Below are 13,788 nucleotides of genomic sequence, written 5' to 3'. Positions count from 1 at the left end.
ATACAATCACAATCATACAATCGCAATCATACAATCGCAATCAAAGAATCACAATCATACGATCACAATCATACAATCACAATCATACAATCACAATCATACAATCGCAATCATACAATCACAATCATACAATTACTATCATACAATCACAATCATACAATCACAATCATACAATCACAATCATACAATCACAATCATACAATCGCAATCATACAATCACAATCATACAGAAACAATCAGACAACCTTAATTATACAACCACAATCATACGATCACAATCATACAATCACAATCATACAATCACAATCATACAATCACAATCATACAATCACAATCATACAATCACAATCATACAATCACAATCATACAATCACAATCATACAATCACAATCAGGCAATCACAATCATACAATCACAATCATACAATCACAATCATACAATCACAATCATACAATCGCAATCATACAATCACAATCATACAGAAACAATCATACAACCTTAATTATACAACCACAATCATACGATCACAATCATACAATCACAATCATACAATCACAATCATACAATCACAATCATACAATCACAATCATACAATCACAATCATACAATCACAATCATACAATCGCAATGAAAGAATCACAATCATACAATCACAATCATACAACCATAATCATACAATCACAATCATACAATCACAATCATACAATCACAATCATACAATCACAATCATACAATCGCAATCAAAGAATCACAATCATACGATCACAATCATACAATCGCAATCATACAATCACAATCATACAATCGCAATCATACAATCACAATCATACAATTACTATCATACAATCACAATCATTCAATCACAATCATACAATCACAATCACACAATCGCAATCAAAGAATCACAATCATGCGATCACAATCACACAATCACAATCATACGATCACAATCATACAATCGCAATCATACAATCACAATCATACAGAAACAATCATACAACCTTAATTATACAACCACAATCATACGATCACAATCATACAATCGCAATCATACAATCACAATCATACAGAAACAATCATACAACCTTAATTATACAACCACAATCATACGATCACAATCATACAATCACAATCATACAATCACAATCATACAATCACAATCATGCAATCACAATCATACAATCGCAATGAAAGAATCACAATCATACAATCACAATCATACAACCACAATCATACAATCACAATCATACAATCACAATCATACAATCGCAATCATACAATCGCAATCAAAGAATCACAATCATACGATCACAATCATACAATCACAATCATACAATCACAATCATACAATCGCAATCATACAATCACAATCATACAATTACTATCATACAATCACAATCATTCAATCACAATCATACAATCACAATCATACAATCACAATCATACAATCACAATCATACAATCACAATCATACAATCACAATCATACAATCACAATCATACAATCGCAATCATACAATCGCAATCAAAGAATCACAATCATACAATCACAATCATACAATCACAATCATACAATCACAGTCATACAGTCACAATCATACAATCGCAATCACACAATCACAATCTTACAATTACAATCATACGATCCCAATCATACAATCATAATCATACAATCACAATCATACAACCACAATCATACAATCACAATCATACAATCGCAATCAAAGAATCACAATCATACGATGACAATCATACAATCACAATCATACAATTACTATCATACAATCACAATCATTCAATCACAATCATACAATCACAATCTCACAATCACAATCTCACAATCACAATCTCACAATCACGATCATACAATCACAATCATACAATCACAATCATACAATCGCAATCAAAGAATCACAATCATGCGATCACAATCATACAATCACAATCATACAATCACAATCATACAATCGCAATCATACAATCACAATCATACAGAAACAATCATACAACCTTAATTATACAACCACAATCATACGATCACAATCATACAATCACAATCATACAATCACAATCATACAATCACAATCATACAATCACAATCATACAATCACAATCATGCAATCACAATCATACAATCACAACCACACAATCACAATCATACAATCACAATCATACAATCGCAATCATACAACCACAATCATACAATCACAATCATACAATCACAATCATACAATCGCAATCATGCAATCGCAATCAAAGAATCACAATCATACGATCACAATCATACAACCACAATCATACAATCACAATCATACAATCGCAATCATACAATCACAATCATACAATTACTATCATACAATCACAATCATTCAATCACAATCATACAATCACAATCTCACAATCACAATCTCACAATCACAATCTCACAATCACAATCTCACAATCACGATCATACAATCACAATCTCACAATCACAATCACACAATCACAATCATACAATCACAATCAAACAATCATAATCATACAATCGCAATCATACAATCACAATCATACAATCACTATCACACAATCACAATCATACAATCACAATCATACAATCACAATCATACAATCCCAATCATACAATCACAATCATGCAATCACAATCGTACAATCACAATCATACAATCACAATCATACAATCACAATCATACAATCACAATCATACAATCACAATCATACAATCACAATCATACAATCACAATCATACAATCACAATCATACAATCACAATCATACAATCACAATCATACAATCACAATCATACAATCACAATCATACAATCACAATCATACAATCGCAATCAAAGAATCACAATCATACAATCACAATCATACAATCACAATCATACAATCACAATCATACAGTCACAATCATACAATCGCAATCACACAATCGCAATCACACAATCACAATCTTACAATCACAATCATACGATCCCAATCATACAATCACAATCATACAATCACAATCATACAATCACAATCATACAATCACAATCATACAATCACAATCATACAATTACTATCATACAATCACAATCATACAATCACAATCATACAATCACAATCATACAATCGCAATCACACAATCGCAATCACACAATCACAATCTTACAATCACAATCATACGATCCCAATCATACAATCACAATCATTCAATCATAATCATACAATCGCAATCATACAATCACAGTCATACAATCACAATCATACAATCACTATCATACAATCACTATCATACAATCACAATCATATAATCACAATCATACAATCGCAATCATACAATCACAATCATACAATCACAATCATACAATCACAATCATGCAATCACAATCATACAATCGCAATCATACAATCACAATCATACAATCACAATCATACAATCACAGTCATACCATCACAATCATACGATCACAATCATACAATCACAATCATACAATCACAATCATACAATCACAATCATACAATCACAATCATACAATTACTATCATACAATCACAATCATACAATCACAATCATACAATCACAATCATACAATCACAATCATAAAATTACTACCATACAATCACAATCATACAATCACAATCATACAATCGCAATCATAAAATCACAATCATACAATCACAATCATACAATCACTATCATACAATCACTATCATACAATCGCAATCATACAATCACAATCATACAATCGCAATCATACAATCACAATCATACAATCACAATCATACAATCACAATCATACAGAAACAATCATACAATCTTAATTATACAACCATAAACATACGATCACAATCATACAATCACAATCATACAATCACAATCATACAATCACAATCATACAATCACAATCATACAATCACAATCATACAATCGCAATGAAAGAATCACAATCATACAATCACAATCATACAACCACAATCATACAATCACAATCATACAATCACAATCATACAATCGCAATCATACAATCGCAATCAAAGAATCACAATCATACGATCACAATCATACAGTCGCAATCATACAATCACAATCATACAATCGCAATCATACAATCACAATCATACAATTACTATCATACAATCACAATCATTCAATCACAATCATACAATCACAATCTCACAATCACAATCTCACAATCACGATCATACAATCACAATCTCACAATCACAATCACACAATCACAATCATACAATCACAATCATACAATCACAGTCATACCATCACAATCATACGATCACAATCATACAATCACAATCATACAATCACAATCATACAATCACAATCATACAATCACAATCATACAATTACTATCATACAATCACAATCATACAATCACAATCATACAATCACAATCATACAATCACAATCATACAATCACAATCATACAATCACAATCTCACAATCACGATGATACAATCACCATCATACAATCAAAATCATACAATCACAATCTCACAATCACAATCACACAATCACAGTCATACAATCACAATCATTCAATCATAATCATACAATCGCAATCATACAATCACAGTCATACAATCACAATCATACAATCACTATCATACAATCACTATCATACAATCACAATCATACAATCACAATCATACAATCGCAATCATACAATCACAATCATACAATCACGATCGTACAATCACAATCATACAATCACAATCATACAATCACAATCATACAATCACAATCATACAATCACAATCATACAATCCCAATCATACAATCGCAATCATACAATCGCAATCATACAATCACAATCATACAATCACAATCATACAATCACTATCATGCAATCACAATCATACAATCACAATCATACAATCACAATCATACAATCACAATCATACAATCACTATCATACAATCACAATCATACAATCACAATCATACAATCACAATCATACGATCACAATCATACAATCACAATCATACAATCACAATCATACAATCACAACCATACAATCACAATCATACAATCACAATCATACAATCACAATCATACAATCACAATCATACAATCACAATCATACAATCACAATCATACAATCACAATCATACAATCACAATCAGGCAATCACAATCATACAATCACAATCATACAATCACAATCATACAATTACAATCATACAATCGCAATCATACAATCACAATCATACAGAAACAATCATACAACCTTAATTATACAACCACAATCATACGATCACAATCATACAATCACAATCATACAATCACAATCATACAATCACAATCATACAATCGGAATGAAAGAATCACAATCATACAATCACAATCATACAACAATAATCATACAATCACAATCATACAATCACAATCATACAATCACAATCATACAATCACAATCATACAATCACAATCATACAATCACAATCATACAATCACAATCATACAATCGCAATCAAAGAATCACAATCATACGATCACAATCATACAATCGCAATCATACAATCACAATCATACAATCGCAATCATACAATCACAATCATACAATTACTATCATACAATCACAATCATTCAATCACAATCATACAGTCACAATCTCACAATCACGATCATACAATCACAATCATACAATCACAATCATACAATCGCAATCAAAGAATAGCAATCATACAATCACAATCATACAATCGCAATCATACAATCACAATCATACAATTACTATCATACAATCACAATCATTCAATCACAATCATACAATCACAATCTCACAATCACAATCTCACAATCACGATCATACAATCACAATCATACAATCACAATCATACAATCGCAATCAAAGAATCACAATCATGCGATCACAATCATACAATCACAATCATACAATCACAATCATACAATCGCAATCATACAATCACAATCATGCAGAAACAATCATACAACCTTAATTATACAACCACAATCATACGATCACAATCATACAATCACAATCATACAATCACAATCATACAATCACAATCATACAATCACAATCATACAATCACAATCATACAATCGCAATCATACAATCGCAATCATACAATCGCAATCATACAATCACAATCATACAATCACAATCATACAATCACTATCATGCAATCACAATCATACAATCACAATCATACAATCACAATCATACAATCACAATCATACAATCACAATCATACAATCACTATCATACAATCACAATCATACAATCACAATCATACGATCACAATCATACGATCACAATCATACAATCACAATCATACAATCACAATCATACAATCACAATCATACAATCACAATCATACAATCACAATCATACAATCACAATCATACAATCACAATCATACAATCACAATCATACAATCACAATCATACAATCACAATCATACAATCACAATCATACAATCACAATCATACAATCACAATCATACAATCACAATCATACAATCACAATCATACAATCACAATCATACAATCACAATCATACAATCACAATCATACAATCACAATCATACAATCACAATCATACAATCACAATCATACAATCACAATCTCACAATCACGATCATACAATCACCATCATACAATCAAAATCATACAATCACAATCTCACAATCACAATCACACAATCACAGTCATACAATCACAATCATTCAATCATAATAATACAATCGCAATCATACAATCACAATCATACAATCACAATCATACAATCACAATCAGGCAATCACAATCATACAATCACAATCATACAATCATAATCATACAATCACAATCATACAATCGCAATCATACAATCACAATCATACAGAAACAATCATACAACCTTAATTATACAACCACAATCATACGATCACAATCATACAATCACAATCATACAATCACAATCATACAATCACAATCATACAATCACAATCATACAATCACAATCATACAATCACAATCATACAATCACAATCATACAATCGCAATGGAAGAATCACAATCATACAATCACAATCATACAACCATAATCATACAATCACAATCATACAATCATAATCATACAATCACAATCATACAATCACAATCATACAATCGCAATCAAAGAATCACAATCATACGATCACAATCATACAATCGCAATCATACAATCACAATCATACAATCGCAATCATACAATCACAATCATACAATTACTATCATACAATCACAATCATTCAATCACAATCATACAATCACAATCTCACAATCACAATGCCACAATCACGATCATACAATCACAATCATACAATCACAATCATACAATCACAATCATACAATCGCAATCATACTATCACAATCATACAATTACTATCATACAATCACAATCATACAATCACAATCATACAACCACAATCTCACAATCACGATCATACAATCACAATCTCACAATCACAATCACACAATCACAATCATACAATCACAATCATACAATCATAATCATACAATCGCAATCATACAATCACAATCATACAGAAACAATCATACAATCACTATCATACAATCACAATCATACAATCACAATCATACAATCACAATCATGCAATCACAATCATACAATCACAATCATACAATCACAATCATACAATCACAATCATACAATCACAATCATACAATCGCAATCAAAGAATCACAATCATACGATCACAGTCATACAATCACACTCATACCATCACAATCATACAATCACAATCATACAGAAACAATCATACAACCATTATTATACAACCACAATCATACGATCACAATCATACGATCACAATCATACAATCACAATCATACAATCACAATCATACAATCACAATCATACAATCACAATCATACAATCACAATCATACAATCACAATCATACAATCGCAATGAAAGAATCACAATCATACAATCACAATCATACAACCATAATCATACAATCACAATCATACAATCACAATCATACAATCACAATCATTCAATCACAATCATACAATCGCAATCAAAGAATCACAATCATACGATCACAATCATACAATCGCAATCATACAATCACAATCATACAATCGCAATCATACAATCACAATCATACAATTACTATCATACAATCACAATCATTCAATCACAATCATACAATCACAATCACACAATCGCAATCAAAGAATCACAATCATGCGATCACAATCACACAATCACAATCATACGATCACAATCATACAATCGCAATCATACAATCACAATCATACAGAAACAATCATACAACCTTAATTATACAACCACAATCATACGATCACAATCATACAATCGCAATCATACAATCACAATCATACAGAAACAATCATACAACCTTAATTATACAACCACAATCATACGATCACAATCATACAATCACAATCATACAATCACAATCATACAATCACAATCATGCAATCACAATCATACAATCGCAATGAAAGAATCACAATCATACAATCACAATCATACAACCACAATCATACAATCACAATCATACAATCACAATCATACAATCGCAATCATACAATCGCAATCAAAGAATCACAATCATACGATCACAATCATACAATCACAATCATACAATCACAATCATACAATCGCAATCATACAATCACAATCATACAATTACTATCATACAATCACAATCATACAATCACAATCATACAATCACAATCATACAATCACAATCATACAATCGCAATCATACAATCACAATCATACAGAAACAATCAGACAACCTTAATTATACAACCACAATCATACGATCACAATCATACAATCACAATCATACAATCACAATCATACAATCACAATCATACAATCACAATCATACAATCACAATCATACAATCACAATCATACAATCACAATCATACAATCACAATCAGGCAATCACAATCATACAATCACAATCATACAATCACAATCATACAATCACAATCATACAATCGCAATCATACAATCACAATCATACAGAAACAATCATACAACCTTAATTATACAACCACAATCATACGATCACAATCATACAATCACAATCATACAATCACAATCATACAATCACAATCATACAATCACAATCATACAATCACAATCATACAATCACAATCATACAATCGCAATGAAAGAATCACAATCATACAATCACAATCATACAACCATAATCATACAATCACAATCATACAATCACAATCATACAATCACAATCATACAATCACAATCATACAATCGCAATCAAAGAATCACAATCATACGATCACAATCATACAATCGCAATCATACAATCACAATCATACAATCGCAATCATACAATCACAATCATACAATTACTATCATACAATCACAATCATTCAATCACAATCATACAATCACAATCACACAATCGCAATCAAGAATCACAATCATGCGATCACAATCACACAATCACAATCATACGATCACAATCATACAATCGCAATCATACAATCACAATCATACAGAAACAATCATACAACCTTAATTATACAACCACAATCATACGATCACAATCATACAATCGCAATCATACAATCACAATCATACAGAAACAATCATACAACCTTAATTATACAACCACAATCATACGATCACAATCATACAATCACAATCATACAATCACAATCATACAATCACAATCATGCAATCACAATCATACAATCGCAATGAAAGAATCACAATCATACAATCACAATCATACAACCACAATCATACAATCACAATCATACAATCACAATCATACAATCGCAATCATACAATCGCAATCAAAGAATCACAATCATACGATCACAATCATACAATCACAATCATACAATCACAATCATACAATCGCAATCATACAATCACAATCATACAATTACTATCATACAATCACAATCATTCAATCACAATCATACAATCACAATCATACAATCACAATCATACAATCACAATCATACAATCACAATCATACAATCACAATCATACAATCACAATCATACAATCGCAATCATACAATCGCAATCAAAGAATCACAATCATACAATCACAATCATACAATCACAATCATACAATCACAGTCATACAGTCACAATCATACAATCGCAATCACACAATCACAATCTTACAATTACAATCATACGATCCCAATCATACAATCATAATCATACAATCACAATCATACAACCACAATCATACAATCACAATCATACAATCGCAATCAAAGAATCACAATCATACGATGACAATCATACAATCACAATCATACAATTACTATCATACAATCACAATCATTCAATCACAATCATACAATCACAATCTCACAATCACAATCTCACAATCACAATCTCACAATCACGATCATACAATCACAATCATACAATCACAATCATACAATCGCAATCAAAGAATCACAATCATGCGATCACAATCATACAATCACAATCATACAATCACAATCATACAATCGCAATCATACAATCACAATCATACAGAAACAATCATACAACCTTAATTATACAACCACAATCATACGATCACAATCATACAATCACAATCATACAATCACAATCATACAATCACAATCATACAATCACAATCATACAATCACAATCATGCAATCACAATCATACAATCACAACCACACAATCACAATCATACAATCACAATCATACAATCGCAATCATACAACCACAATCATACAATCACAATCATACAATCACAATCATACAATCGCAATCATGCAATCGCAATCAAAGAATCACAATCATACGATCACAATCATACAACCACAATCATACAATCACAATCATACAATCGCAATCATACAATCACAATCATACAATTACTATCATACAATCACAATCATTCAATCACAATCATACAATCACAATCTCACAATCACAATCTCACAATCACAATCTCACAATCACAATCTCTCACAATCACGATCATACAATCACAATCTCACAATCACAATCACACAATCACAATCATACAATCACAATCAAACAATCATAATCATACAATCGCAATCATACAATCACAATCATACAATCACTATCACACAATCACAATCATACAATCACAATCATACAATCACAATCATACAATCCCAATCATACAATCACAATCATGCAATCACAATCGTACAATCACAATCATACAATCACAATCATACAATCACAATCATACAATCACAATCATACAATCACAATCATACAATCACAATCATACAATCACAATCATACAATCACAATCATACAATCACAATCATACAATCACAATCATACAATCACAATCATACAATCACAATCATACAATCACAATCATACAATCGCAATCAAAGAATCACAATCATACAATCACAATCATACAATCACAATCATACAATCACAATCATACAGTCACAATCATACAATCGCAATCACACAATCGCAATCACACAATCACAATCTTACAATCACAATCATACGATCCCAATCATACAATCACAATCATACAATCACAATCATACAATCACAATCATACAATCACAATCATACAATCACAATCATACAATTACTATCATACAATCACAATCATACAATCACAATCATACAATCACAATCATACAATCGCAATCACACAATCGCAATCACACAATCACAATCTTACAATCACAATCATACGATCCCAATCATACAATCACAATCATTCAATCATAATCATACAATCGCAATCATACAATCACAGTCATACAATCACAATCATACAATCACTATCATACAATCACTATCATACAATCACAATCATACAATCACAATCATACAATCGCAATCATACAATCACAATCATACAATCACAATCATACAATCACAATCATGCAATCACAATCATACAATCGCAATCATACAATCACAATCATACAATCACAATCATACAATCACAGTCATACCATCACAATCATACGATCACAATCATACAATCACAATCATACAATCACAATCATACAATCACAATCATACAATCACAATCATACAATTACTATCATACAATCACAATCATACAATCACAATCATACAATCACAATCATACAATCACAATCATAAAATTACTACCATACAATCACAATCATACAATCACAATCATACAATCGCAATCATAAAATCACAATCATACAATCACAATCATACAATCACTATCATACAATCACTATCATACAATCACAATCATACAATCACAATCATACAATCGCAATCATACAATCACAATCATACAATCACAATCATACAATCAGCAATCATACAGAAACAATCATACAATCTTAATTATACAACCATAAACATACGATCACAATCATACAATCACAATCATACAATCACAATCATACAATCACAATCATACAATCACAATCATACAATCACAATCATACAATCGCAATGAAAGAATCACAATCATACAATCACAATCATACAACCACAATCATACAATCACAATCATACAATCACAATCATACAATCGCAATCATACAATCGCAATCAAAGAATCACAATCATACGATCACAATCATACAGTCGCAATCATACAATCACAATCATACAATCGCAATCATACAATCACAATCATACAATTACTATCATACAATCACAATCATTCAATCACAATCATACAATCACAATCTCACAATCACAATCTCACAATCACGATCATACAATCACAATCTCACAATCACAATCACACAATCACAATCATACAATCACAATCATACAATCACAGTCATACCATCACAATCATACGATCACAATCATACAATCACAATCATACAATCACAATCATACAATCACAATCATACAATCACAATCATACAATTACTATCATACAATCACAATCATACAATCACAATCATACAATCACAATCATGACAATCACAATCATACAATCACAATCATACAATCACAATCTCACAATCACGATGATACAATCACCATCATACAATCAAAATCATACAATCACAATCTCACAATCACAATCACACAATCACAGTCATACAATCACAATCATTCAATCATAATCATACAATCGCAATCATACAATCACAGTCATACAATCACAATCATACAATCACTATCATACAATCACTATCATACAATCACAATCATACAATCACAATCATACAATCGCAATCATACAATCACAATCATGACAATCACGATCGTACAATCACAATCATACAATCACAATCATACAATCACAATCATACAATCACAATCATACAATCACAATCATACAATCCCAATCATACAATCGCAATCATACAATCGCAATCATACAATCACAATCATACAATCACAATCATACAATCACTATCATGCAATCACAATCATACAATCACAATCATACAATCACAATCATACAATCACAATCATACAATCACTATCATACAATCACAATCATACAATCACAATCATACAATCACAATCATACGATCACAATCATACAATCACAATCATACAATCACAATCATACAATCACAACCATACAATCACAATCATACAATCACAATCATACAATCACAATCATACAATCACAATCATACAATCACAATCATACAATCACAATCATACAATCACAATCATACAATCACAATCAGGCAATCACAATCATACAATCACAATCATACAATCACAATCATACAATTACAATCATACAATCGCAATCATACAATCACAATCATACAGAAACAATCATACAACCTTAATTATACAACC

The sequence above is a fragment of the Megachile rotundata genome, unplaced genomic scaffold, assembly GCF_050947335.1.
Source record: "Megachile rotundata isolate GNS110a unplaced genomic scaffold, iyMegRotu1 scaffold0019, whole genome shotgun sequence".
In the NCBI taxonomy this organism is placed as follows: Eukaryota; Metazoa; Arthropoda; class Insecta; order Hymenoptera; family Megachilidae; genus Megachile; species Megachile rotundata.
Note: the sequence above shows the minus strand (reverse complement) of the source record.